The 12766-nt window shown below is 48.7% G+C and overlaps 1 long non-coding RNA gene across 1 annotated transcript; it reads right to left on the minus strand.

The window, feature by feature from the left end:
• Positions 1 to 6531: 6531 nt before the first annotated feature.
• On the minus strand, positions 6532 to 9470 carry LOC309979069. Its single transcript, XR_014327186.1, has 3 exons — positions 9254 to 9470; positions 7040 to 7206; positions 6532 to 6712 (listed from the first exon to the last, which is right to left on the minus strand). It is a non-coding gene; the product is annotated as an uncharacterized lncRNA (long non-coding RNA).
• Between the last annotated feature and the right edge of the window lie 3296 nt (positions 9471 to 12766).

Below are 12766 nucleotides of genomic sequence, written 5' to 3' on the forward strand. Positions count from 1 at the left end.
TACCCCAGTTCAGCCACCCCTGCTCCCTGTTCTTTACTGACCCTTGAATGCTCACATTCTGGACTGTTAGAGCTGGAAAGCCCCACAGAGACGGATTATCCCAGAACCTTTATTTAAAAAAAAATTTTTTTTTTTTTTGCGGTACGCGGGCCTCTCACTGTTGTGGCCTCTCCCGTTGCGGAGCACAGGCTCCGGACGGGCAGGCTCAGCGGCCATGGCTCACGGGCCCAGCCGCTCCGCGGCATGTGGGATCTTCCCGGACCGGGGCACGAACCCGCGTCCCCTGCATCGGCAGGCGGACTCTCAACCACTGCGCCACCAGGGAAGCCCACCAGAACCTTTATTTTATAGATGGAGAGGCAGAGCAGGAAAGGGACTTGCCTCTGGCCACATGGCAAGTTAATATTGGAAAAGCTGAGAATGGGACTAGCCAGGCTTTCTCCATCCCAGGCATCCCTGGTCCCATTTGCCAGAGACAGGGAGATCAGACCCACACCGGTGCTCAGAAATACTGGTGACTTACTTGAGGACCTGATAAGGGCAACGCCTTACTCAAAGGAGCAGTAGAATCTCCGGTGTCTGTTAGAGAGAGCAGTGGCAGGGGACCCCTTTGGCCTCACTGTGTGCTTGCTTAACCAGTGAATCCCACCATGTTTTGAAGATTTAGGAAGAGGCGGGGTCTGAAGACAGGCAAAAGGGTGAGTTGGCTTTTGTCCCCCTACCCCCACTCCCACTCCTCCCCAGCCCCAAAGCCACTGCACTGAAGGGGCCAGAGAGAATCCTGCAAGGCCCTGATGGTGTGTAGAACCTTGGGTCCCCAGTCCTGGGGTTGAACACTTCCCAATCTGTACTGGGGGTGCACAAGTTTGGTGAGATCCTTGAAGCTACCAGAGATAGCTTCCCTCGGGCCAGGAGAGTGCAGGCTGGGCTGAAGTGGTCCTGCTGCTGGTCGTGCTGGGGTGGACATTCATGCCCTCTGGCCCGAGATGGGGAGGGGCCTGCCGCTGTCCTGCTGCTGCCCGCCTCACTGTGTTTCCACACTGAACTGTAATGGTGTGGGGTACCACTCCCTCCCCACCTCACTGTGACTCCTTGAAGACGGGTCGCTGGGACATGACCTGGCACAGATATTGGTAAATCTGTGGTGAGTCAGTGAACGAGACAGCTGGGGTTCCAGGTATGTTTTGCTGTGGACATGTCTATTGCTTCCTCTTTGCCAAATCCAGCTCACAGATGTCCTCTTGTATCTGAAAAGGGCAGGCGTAGGCCTGGGAACTGCGGAGTCTGAGGTTCACCTGGGCCTCCAGCTGAGCCATGTCTGAAAGGTTGGGTGGGAGTAGAGAACTAGAAGCTTCATGGGTGAACTTGCATCTGGGCCAAGTCTAACCACAGCTGGGCTGACGTCGACTCACGTGGTCAGTGTGGCCATCCACAGATGAGGTTGTCATTGAGACCAGTTCACAAGATCCTGGAGGTCACTAATGTGCAGCTCACATGCTGGCCAGAAGTTCTGATGGGCTGTTTGAGATATCACTGGTTGATAAACACACCACAGGAAACTTGCTGGTGTCTCTCGAGCACCCTTCGTCCAATTCCCCCTTCCTAATAGTGCTGGGAATTTCCCAGCCATGTGATCTGGTCAGAAATTACCCCATTACAGCAGTGGGGGGCTAACTGGCTTAAGCTAATCAATACAGCTTATCCTTCAGGTTTGGTAATTGGTCAGGAAAAGGTAATGAGTCTCAACTCTGTGTCTTTTCTTTATGTTGACCGGGCAGCAATATCTCTGTTTCTTGCCAATCACAAGGGAGAAAAGCAAGGAGTCCCAAGAGTTTCTGGAAGCCACCTTGTGACACTTCAGAGGAGGCAGAGCCAAGAGACTAGAAGGACATTGGTCCTCGGTAACAGCTGCTGGATCGAGCCTTGCCTGAAGCTATTCCTAGTTCTAGACTCTGCCTATGTAAGCCCATAAATTCTGTCACTCACAACCAAAAATATCCTTTATAATGATAACAATAATTACTTAATATTTCTTAATTATACAATAATTACCTAAATACAGCTTAGGGGATAAAATCTTACAAAATGTGAGGTCTGTGGGGATGGTTTGGAAATAATAAAATAGACTCTTAGTGGTGAAAAGGTCAGCAAACTGCTGATCTAATTCAAGCTTTGCCATTTGGCACATGGTAAAACGAAGGCCCAGGGAGGTCATGAGATTTGCTCGAGGTTTTATAGCTGCTCAGAGCCTCCTGACAAATTCTTGATGTTTAATGATAATAATAGGAATGCTTGAATTTCTATGCATTCCCTGTGAAATCACAGCTTTGTGTTTTTCTGTCTTCTTTTGTGTGTTTTTCCAAGAGACAGAGAAAGAATGGCAATAATCCTCTTCATTTTGCAAACAGCGAGGCAGAAGCCCAGAAAGGCTTACAGGTTTGCCAAGATCACACCGAAAGGCAGTGGTAGAGCTGGTCCCGGAGGCCAAATGTCCTGAACGTCATTTCAGGTTCAGCTGCCTCCACCTCTCCTCTTGCGCTAGCCACCTCTGCCTCCTTTCGGGTAGGAATAAAATGAAGGGTATGGTGGGGTCCCTTCTTCTGGCCTTGCTTCTCAGCTGCTAAGTGATTAAAGAGGACTTTGAGTTGTACAGGCCAAGGAGATGATTGTAGGCCCTGGCAGATGGTCCTCCCGCCACCAACCTTAGGAAAACCAAGGCTGTAAGGCTCAGAGAAAACTCAGGATATTTCTGTTGCCAGTGCCCCCACAAGGGAGGTCAACCTGGAGAGATGGGAGGCTATATGCATGAGATTCTGGCCTCCCAATCTATGTGACCCCACCTCTGACACCTACCCTCTCCTCCCCAGAAGCCTTCCACGACCCCCAACATTTTCAGTAGGCACGGGATTGATATGCCCGGTTGCACAGGCAGTGCACTGCACAATTTGGATTATGATCTCAATGGCACCCCCTGGAGTTGTAGAGTTCGCAGCTTGCACAAACATACAGGATGAGCCCAGGTTGTATTTCTCAACATGTTTGAACACTCCAATTGTTTTCACAGAGATCAATGACCTCACAAACCCTTTTTCGAATAAATAAGATAATTTCTTTTTTTTGCAAGGTAAGAAGATATTTTGAGAAAATTTATTTTATTTTAGAGCAGTCTGATTCCAAATGTTGTATCAGAAAGTGTATATTTTGTAAGATTTGTTATTTTAAAGGCTACTTTTCACCCTTTCCTATTTAATAAGTGATGCCAACTGTTTAACAGAATTTAAGTTAATTTTATGAGGAAAATTAAGATTTATAGACAAATGAACTGAAAATATCTTGTTAGGCTTGATTTGGAGACTGAACGTATGCTGAAATTGTCATTATAGATTGAAATTTAACTACATGCTGTGAATTAAAAAATAGATTTGCTTTCAATACGTGGGAGTTTAGAATTTTTGACATCTTGTGCTTCATTTTTGTGATTTATTTGGTTATTTTCAAAACACATTTTGTGCTTTGTTTCTAAACGAAGAGGTAAGAGAGAAGGTATCTCCTCAAATAACCCATTTCAGGTATGAATAGCTGTTATTTCCAAAAGATGAAAAGCTATAATGGCTATATTTTCTTTCTCCAGTTGGTTTTTGGAGTACTAGAGGCATCTTGATGTTATACACAGATTTTTTTTTTTTGAACAGGTGTTACATAAACAATGTAAAAGGTTCAAAAGGTACAGGTGTATTTTGAGTAGAACCAATCTCCTTTCCATGGTCCTTAAAGTGTTTCTGTTCTCCAGGAACAACTGAAGTTAGCAATTTCTTGTGTATCTTTCCAGATAGAATCTATGCAGCTACAAGCAAATATTTGCTTACATACATTCTGCTTTGTTTCTCTTTATTTTTATACAAACGAGGCTCTCTCTACAACCAGCTACACCTTGCTTTTCTCACTTCCTAATAGACCTTTGAGATAATGCCATTATTTAGGCAGTTTGTGACTGACAAGACATTTAGGTTGTTTCTGACCTTTAGCTATTACAAACAACACTGCAAGTAGACCCCCATCTGCTTACCACTTTGCAACTGCACAAATACATAGTAGGATGACTTCATCTTGCTGGGTCAAAGAGTGTCTTAGTTTGCTAGGGCTGCTGTAACAACGTACTACAAACTGAATGGTTGAGCAACAGAAATTTATTATTTCACGGTTCTGGAGGCTGGAAGTCTGAGATCAGGTGGGGCCGGGTTGACTCCTTCTGAGAGCTGTCGGAGAGGATCTGTTCCAGGTCTCTTCCGTGGCTCCTGGTGCTTTGCTGGCACTTTTGGTGTCCCTTGGCTTCTAGCTGCATCACCTCATCTCAGCCTTGATGTTCACATGGCGTTCTCCTTGTGTGTGTGTGTCTATGATGTTCACATGGCGTTCTCCTTGTGTGTGTGTGTCTATGATGTTCACATGGCGTTCTCCTTGTGTGTGTGTGTCTATGATGTTCACATGGCGTTCTCCTTGTGTGTGTGTGTCTATGATGTTCACATGGCGTTCTCCTTGTGTGTGTGTGTCTATGATGTTCACATGGCGTTCTCCTTGTGTGTGTGTGTGTGTGTGTCCACATTTCTCCTTTTATAAGGATAACAGTCATGTTGGATGAGGACCCCTCTCCACTCCAGTGTGACCTCATCTTAACTAATTCCATCCGTAATGTCCTGATTTCCAAATAGGGTCACATTCTGAGGTACTGGGGATTAGGACTTCAACATGTGAATTTGGTGGGGGACACAATTCGACCCATGACAAAGGGTGTGTGAGCGCTGGCCTTTAGAAGAATATGCTAAATTGCTCTTCATAGAAATCGTGCCATTACCTTCCCGCCAATAATGATGAAAACGGCCCATGTCACCATATCCTTGCCCCACCATGGTCACCAGACGTTTTGATCTTTGTCAACCTAGTGGATGCAAAATGGTATCTCATTGTATTTCACTTACTGCAAGTGAGGATGAAGTTTCTTTCTTCTTACATTTGAGACCAATTTGCATTTTGGGGGCGGACTAGTTGTTTACGTCCTTTGCCTATTTTTCTATTGAATTATTGGCTTTTTTTTTTTTTTTTTTTGCGGTACGCGGGCCTCTCACTGTTGTGGCCTCTCCCGTTGCGGAGCACAGGTTCCGGTCGCGCAGCCTCAGCGGCCATGGCTCACGGGCCCAGCCGCTCCGCGGCATGTGGGATCTTCCCGGACCGGGGCACAAACCCGTTTCCCCTGTATCGGCAGGCGGACTCCCAACCACTGCGCCACCAGGGAAGCCCCGAATTATTGGTCTTTTATCCTTACTGATTCATAGGAGCTTTTTAAAGATAAGGGAAATTAGCTCTTTGTGATAGATATCAAATATTTTCCTTTCCTATTCAGCTGTCATTTGACTTTGTATGTGTGTTTCTTTTTTCTTAACTCAGGAAAAATTTTCAATTTTATGTAGAGAAACAGGTCATTTTCTTATATGGTTTGGGGTTTTTCTGTGATATGTAAGAAGGCCTCCATTCTTAACATTATGACACAAATACGCCCATTTTTTTCCTGACACATTTATGGTTTCTTTTCTTTTTTTTTTTTTCGGTACGCGGGCCTCTCATTGTTGTGGCCTCTCCCATTGTGGAGCACAGACTCCGGACGCGCAGGCTCAGCGGCCGTGGCTCACGGGCCCAGCCGCTCCATGGCATGTGGGATCTTCCCGGACCGGGGCACGAACCCGTGTCCCCTGCATCGGCAGGCGGACTCTCAACCACTGTGCCACCAGGGAAGCCCGATGGTTTCTTTTTTTTTTTATGTATAGTTTTAAAAAAAAATCTGTTGGAAGGAGTTCCCTGGTGGCCTAATGGTTAGGATTCCAGCTTTCACTGCCATGGCCTGGGTTTAGTCCCTCGGTCGGGGAAGTGAGATCCTGTAAGCTGAGTGGCACAGCCAAAAAAAACAAGTAAAATAAAATAGGTTGGAATTAATTTTGACACAGGTATAAGGTAGGGACCCAATTTAGTTATCCTGGTGGATTCTTGGCGGTCCCAACAGTATTTATCAAATAACGTGTGAAAATTATGATCAGATGTAAGCAGTGTGTAGATAGGAGGAATTTACAGAAATATGTTCATTAACTTTTTCCCCAATTAACTTGTATTTCAGCATCAAATTTTGTTTTTAAGGATTTTTGCCTTTAACCAGTGATCTATGATGGGTATAGACTAAAAATTTATTATTATACTAAAAATAATTTTAAATTGTTTCATAGGCAAAGCTACGCCAGGGGCTGGCAGTGTTCAGCTAAGTGATAAAAGGGCTGAGTAACTGCGTTTGACAAGCACTCAGTCAATCAAGCAATGCCCTTTAAACAATTAATACAATGTATTTTTTTTTGGGCAGCGCTGCACTGCATGTGGGATCTTAGTACCTGGACCAGGGATCCAGCCTGTGCCCCCGGCAGTGGAAGTTCAGAGTCCTAACCACTGGACTGCCAGAGAAGTCCCAATACAAAGTATTTCTTAACTGATTAAAATACAGAAATTGAAACATAACCCAGTGCTGCATTTAAAGACATGAATCCCCTGGGAAAACTCCTCAAGCCCTTGTTGGTTCATCTGAGGGGGTTAAGAGTTTGAATCCCAACTTCACCACCTCCTGGCCCTGCCACCTTGGGTAACTTGCTTGACATCTCTGTGCCGCATTTTTCTTCATCTATAAAATGGGGAAAGCAATAAGAGAAGGTTCTGTAGGGCCTGAAGCTTCTGCAGTTTGTTGGGGGGGGGGATCTTAAAAATTACAAATGTGAAGTGAAGCACTGTCCCTGTAGGATCTGGGGAGAGCCTCTCACTTGCAAGATTAAACCTCATTAGCTTTACCACAGACGAAGCTCTGAAAATAGCGTCTTTTTCAAGGGCTGTTGGGAATACGGAGTGAGGCCATGTGGCTGAATCATCTGGCTCTGGTGTGTGGTGGGCCTGACTCCCAGACTACTAATCAAGCGTGTAAGAAACATCACTTTCTTTATGTATAGAAACCTACCTGAAGTTCTGACACCAAACCCCCAATTCCACAGAGCTGGCAAACACCTTCACTTCAGTCATTCTTGAAGTTTTTAATCCACTTTGCTCTGAAGGCATGGCGGGGGGCAGAGGTCCACTTTTCTGTGATCATCATTTGTCTTTGATCATCTGTACCCACACAGACACCTATACAGACACACAGACACACACACGTCATAATGGAAGCATCTGGTATTCCTTTCTGAATTCCCCTTCAACTTGCAGCTCTGTACTGTTTCTGATCCATGCGTGGCACTTGGGGATCTTTGAGGGGTGCCCCAGGAGTGCTGTTTAGCAACTTGTAAGAAGACTGCTGTTGGGGGCCCAACGGCTCTATTCCAGATCATATCTGAGGGAGGCAATGAGCCGCTGTGGCTAAAAGCATCGGATTGGGTGCCAGACAGAACTGGATTCTAATCCTGCAAAGCCTTGTTTTCCTCATCTGCAGAATGGGGAGGATGATAATAATTCCTCCCTCATAGAACTGGTGTGACTAACATCGAGGTATTTGCAAAGGGCTTGGTGTAGTGTCTGACAGGTAGTACACAAGCTCTAGTACTAGAGTTCATCTCTTCACCTTTCATTATTAGACGGGGAAACTGAGTCCTAGATACACTGGCTGGCTGGGTGAGGTTACCACACAACATTATGTAAATAGCTGGGGTAAAGGTGCAGAAAGCATGCTTATTCAATTTGCAGATGACCTAAAACTAGGTATAGCGGCTGGTATTTTAAATGCAAACCAGGGTTCGAAAGCACCTAAAGCAGACGAAATGATAGACTAAACTCCCTGAAGTAAAATGGAATGGGGATGGATGTAAAATGAAAAGATTTTTCGTGAAAAAGGTTTTGGCTGAAGGTTCAATATAATCCCATGTTAAGATGGCTGCCCCCAAACGAATGTGATCTCAGGCTGCATCTTTGGCGGTATAGATTGAGGATGAGGGAGGTGATAGCTGGAAGGTTGGGTTCAATTCTGGTTGCCATACCTTTGAGCGGACAGGGAGAGACCAGAGGCCAGTTTGTGGAGGGCAAAGGATAGTGAGGAATCGGGGATCCTGACTTCAGAGAAGAGAGACTCAGGGGGCAGAGATGGGAGCACCAGTAACCCTGCCTGCTCCAAGGGCAGAACGCGGAGATGACAAGGCACTGAGAACCAACTCTGACAGAACTGTCCCACAATGAAAAGGATTGTGTTCATAGGTATTGAGCATCCTATCACTGGTGGTATGCAAGAAGAATTAGGAAAGGATTCCTGCTTCGAGCTCTCAGTTTCAGCAAAAATACTAGACCTTACTGATAAAACATCCTTGTTGCTATATATACACATATTTAGTCAACAAATATGTAGTCCATATTTCCTCTATTTTAAGATGTACTTTTAAGAAATGAATATTACTGGGATTGTCTTACAGTCAGTGTGTACACTTAGTGAATAATGCATCCTTCTTTCTGAAAAGTTGTTATTCAAGCATTTTTGAATCAGCAAAATGAAGTGTACAATTTGGGAAGTTGTTCTGACAATCTGTATTTCATCTTACATTTGCCCTATTAGAATGTATGTCTTGAACTAAAAGAAATCTATCTAAATAAATGATGTATATTAAAAAAAAAATCCAGCCTTCTCTTCTTAGTGAAGCCATACTCAATCTATTGAATCCAGCGGCTGGTGACATTCCACCTTGTCACTGCCATCCTGGCATCAGAAATGGAACAGAGATGGGCTATTAAAGCGGTTTTAACAAATTCAGAGCAGAAGGTTGTTGGCTGGGGGAAAAAAATTCCACTTATCAAGAGATGTTATTCCTTCAAAGGATGAGAACCTGTTTCTTCATAAAGAGAGTTTGGAGGGAGCTTTTTGTTCTGCGAGGCCAACATCTGGATTTGACTATGTCCATCCTCAAAAGGAGATTTCTCATAATGGACCGGACTCCAAACAGAGCACAAGGACCGGTGCGTTCTCAAAAGGAGACACTTCCTGAGACTCATGAGGGCCCTCGTGTCTCCGCAGCGCCAGCTCTGGAGGTTGGGGGAGGGCTCCGCGCCCTTGACGTCTAACTTTCACGCTGAAAGACTTTCTGTCACCTTCCGCCTCCCCGCCGTACTCCAGGAATCTGGGACCTGAATTCATTTAAAAACACTTGTGGTTTCAGGAGGCTCTTTTTTTATTATAAGGCTGCCAAGGAGATCTTACCATGAAAGACCATTTGAGAGACGAGAAAGAAGGAAGCCAGGCCAAGGCCGGCGCGGGCTGTGCGGTGGGTTTGGAAAGGATGCTACGCGGAGCCCGGCCACCTGCGGACCGTGCAGGCGGGTACATGCCCGCTGAGGCGGGTTCGAATTCCGGCCCTGCGGGTCCTTTCCGACGCGACCTTGGGGGAAGTTGTGTAACCTCTGCGCCCCGCGACGCTCTTTCCTGGAGCCCGGAACTGGAACGAAGCCTCTGGAAGCCCTGACATCAGAGGTGACGCGAGTCTTCGCAGGCGATGACTAGGCAAAACCCGTTGCCACTCCCTTTCCCGAGTCCCGGCCGCGTGGCGCGGGCGTATCACCTCCGGCCAGGTGGTTCGGGCTCCTTCAGCAGCTTCTCTACGGCCCCGCACCCCAGAGCCCCCGGGGCCCGCCAGACCCTCCCTGGCTCCTCGGCGACAGCGCCGGGCCTCTGATAACACAGCCCGTGGGCAGGGCTGTGGCGCCCCCTCGTGGTGACCGCAGGGAGGCGGGGCACGAGAACGTCATTGCCGCATCTCAACCAAAGGAAGTCCTTTATGGGGTCCAGCCTCGACCTCTCCTGGGGCCGTTTGAAGCCTGAAAGTCAGGTCATATGGAGTCCAACCGTTCCTTTTCGAGGCTGGGCCGGGCCACCTTGAGACCCAAATGGAAGGGACCACCTGGAGTGGGACCCTGCCAACATTTCCCTGCCGAAAGGGCCCTTTGAGGAGTCAGGCTAAGGACTGTTGTGCTGGGGGTGCATGAGTGGGGATCTCACCTAGGTGTGGGAAGGACAGAGGGGCCCCCAAAGGAAGGATCGTAGCTTAGGGTTTTTGAGAAAAAAATAAGGACTGGGAGCGGAGCCTGTGCCTGAGGGAGGGTTTTGGTGTATCCCCCAACTCACTGACCTGGTCAGCTTCCCCCGACCTTCTCCTGGGACAGATTTTATCAGTGTTTCAGCAGTATCGGGGAAGGGCCTCAGTGAGCCATTTTTCTTAATAAAGAAAGCAAGAGGGACTCAAGTTAAAGCACCAGGCAGAATGTCTCAATGATGAGAGATGTTGAACCTCAGAAAAGAAAGCAGAGGGGGGACTTTCCCACTGAGACGAGCCCCCAGGTGAATGGGGTGTGGACAAAAGTGAGGCGGCCCCGGAAGCTCCCTGTCTATCCCGAAGGGCCTGTGCCTAGGGTGAGTCCTTGGGGTCCCAGGATGGAAAGACCTCTTGTGAGGTTCTTGGTGGCTCTGGCCCTTGGGGATGGGGTGAACCTGGGCAGGTGAGGATGGGCAGGGGGAGAAATCGAGGTCCAGAGTCATTGCTGCCCCCATCCCGGCCCACTTGGCAAAGTCATCTTCTTTCACCGCTCAGCTTGCCTCTTCTCTGGACAGTTCCTGATGCCCCTGAGAGGTCCCGCTGCCCCCCTGTCCCCCAGGTGTTCCCATCACTCCTGTCCTGTGATGGTGGGCTCCAAGCCATCCTGCCCTCTGGGCTGTCGTGCTCCATCCCGGCTCTCTCCTCCAGCACCCAGCATGCTGTCCAGCACATCACCAGTGCTCAGTGAATATGTGATGACTTCAGTTGATTTGGGAAGGGCTCCAGGTCCACCTTGGCTTTAGAATAGATTTGGACAGGGGGAGAGGGAGGCTTGAGTGGTGGTGACCTGGGTTGTCCCTCCTCTCTCTGAACTGCCCTGTTTCAGACTCTGAGACCCCAGGGAGGGTTACTGCCCCCTCCATTTAGACCCCCTCCTCCCACTGCCTTAGGATCCCAGCCTGTCCCCCTCCTCATCCAGCTTGGCCTCTGATTTCCCACGCTGGGCCCATGACGTGGCTGCCCTACTCACCCCGAGCTGCCCCCATGTGTGGCTGCCCCCTTACCCCCTTTGTGTTCTGACACTCCAGGCCAGGCTGTCCCTTTGGGATAGACAATCTCCCCACCCTGCTGGGGCTCTGACACCCTGTGCGAGGCTGCCTCCCCCAACGTGGACCCCTCCTCACCCCGCTGTGACACCTCCCTCCTGTCCGCCGTGGTTCCCCTACCCCCATGCAGATGTCTCCCTTGCTCTGCTGCCCCTGATGGTTTTAGGACTGAATGGTTCCGGAAGGAAGGAAGAGAAGAGGAGGAGCAGAAAGAGTATTTTAACGGTGGAAATTTCTGTGCAAGCAAAACCTTGGAAAGAATATATAAAGTAGAGCTACTCTGGTTAAAGAGAGCGAGAAGGGGGGAAGGGGGGAGGAGGGGAAGGGGAGGGGGCAAGAGTGAGCCTGGAGCCCCACCCACTGGGTCCCACTCTCTCAGAACCGTCATTAAATCCTGCCGGGGGTGGCGAGTGGGAGTAGGGAGGTGCTCCTTGGTACCGCTTTGCAGCCACTAAGATGTCCTCCTGAGCTTTTCTGAGAAGGCAGCTCCCGCAGTCAGAGGGATGGGGCTTGCCAGCAGCCATTGCTGCTGCCTGGAGGATGGGTCTCTGAGGGGCCAGGGGGCCCTGGGCAGGTGCTGGGGGCCTGTGGGTAGTGGGTCAGGCTCTGCAGGACACAGTGCTGTGAGTTCTGCATGCCAAGGCACTGGGCCAGATCGCCCCTTCCCCATTTGTGCCCCTTTGTGACCCTCTCTGTCCCAATCTCTGGTCACCTCCAGGAAGAGAACCTGGAAATTCTGCTTCGGTGGCTGAAGTAGATGTCACTGACCTCCCGATGGTCAAAAGTGAGCAACACTTTACAGTTTACAAAGCAGTTTCACATCCATTCCTTGGTTTGATTTGATCTTTGCAACTGTTGGTAAGGATAGCGCTGTGGCTAATCCCTCCACCCCCAACTGCCTGGAGAGAAGAGGAAGTCGAGCATCAGGAGTTGCGTAAATTGCCCTCAGCGGCAAGAGGAGGCCGGAGTCCCAGACTCCATTTCCAGTGCCTTCCGGGCACCCTTGGCCTTTCCCCAGCCTCTCCCCACCCGGACTCTTCATCTCGCTGATTGAGGTAATGAGCTCCTTTAGCCCGAGCCAAGTGTGAGGTTAGGGCTCCAGGATAGGACTCTGTAGTCAGGCAGAAAACAGGTCAAGGGTCAGGACTTTTCCCCCAGAACCCCGGGGGGCAAGCTCTGAGCCCCCCTCACTGGTGTGGGGGATTTGGAGTAGGATGACCATATAATTAGTCATCCAGATTAGAACACTTTAGAGAATGAAAGGGAGCGCTATTAGTAATGACTCCATGGCTACAGCCGTGAACAGGGAGGTGAGGTCACTATTACGGTATCACCTGTCCAGCCCCTTCTCCACCTCCACAGCCTCGGACCCCCAGACCTGATGCAGAACATCGGCCATTTACTGGGCATTTAGCAGTGCTGGACATTCCGTAGAGCTTGTTTTATTAGATTTCCATGGCAACGTGTGGCTGATCCACTTATTGTTCCCATTTTATTAATACAGAGACTGAGGCCCAGAAGACTCTTGCCCAAGAACACACAGCTGGTAAGTGGTGGAGCTGGACTTTGAACCCAGGG

This window comes from Leucopleurus acutus, assembly GCF_964270905.1.
Source record: "Leucopleurus acutus genome assembly, chromosome: 2".
NCBI lineage: Eukaryota > Metazoa > Chordata > Mammalia > Artiodactyla > Delphinidae > Leucopleurus > Leucopleurus acutus.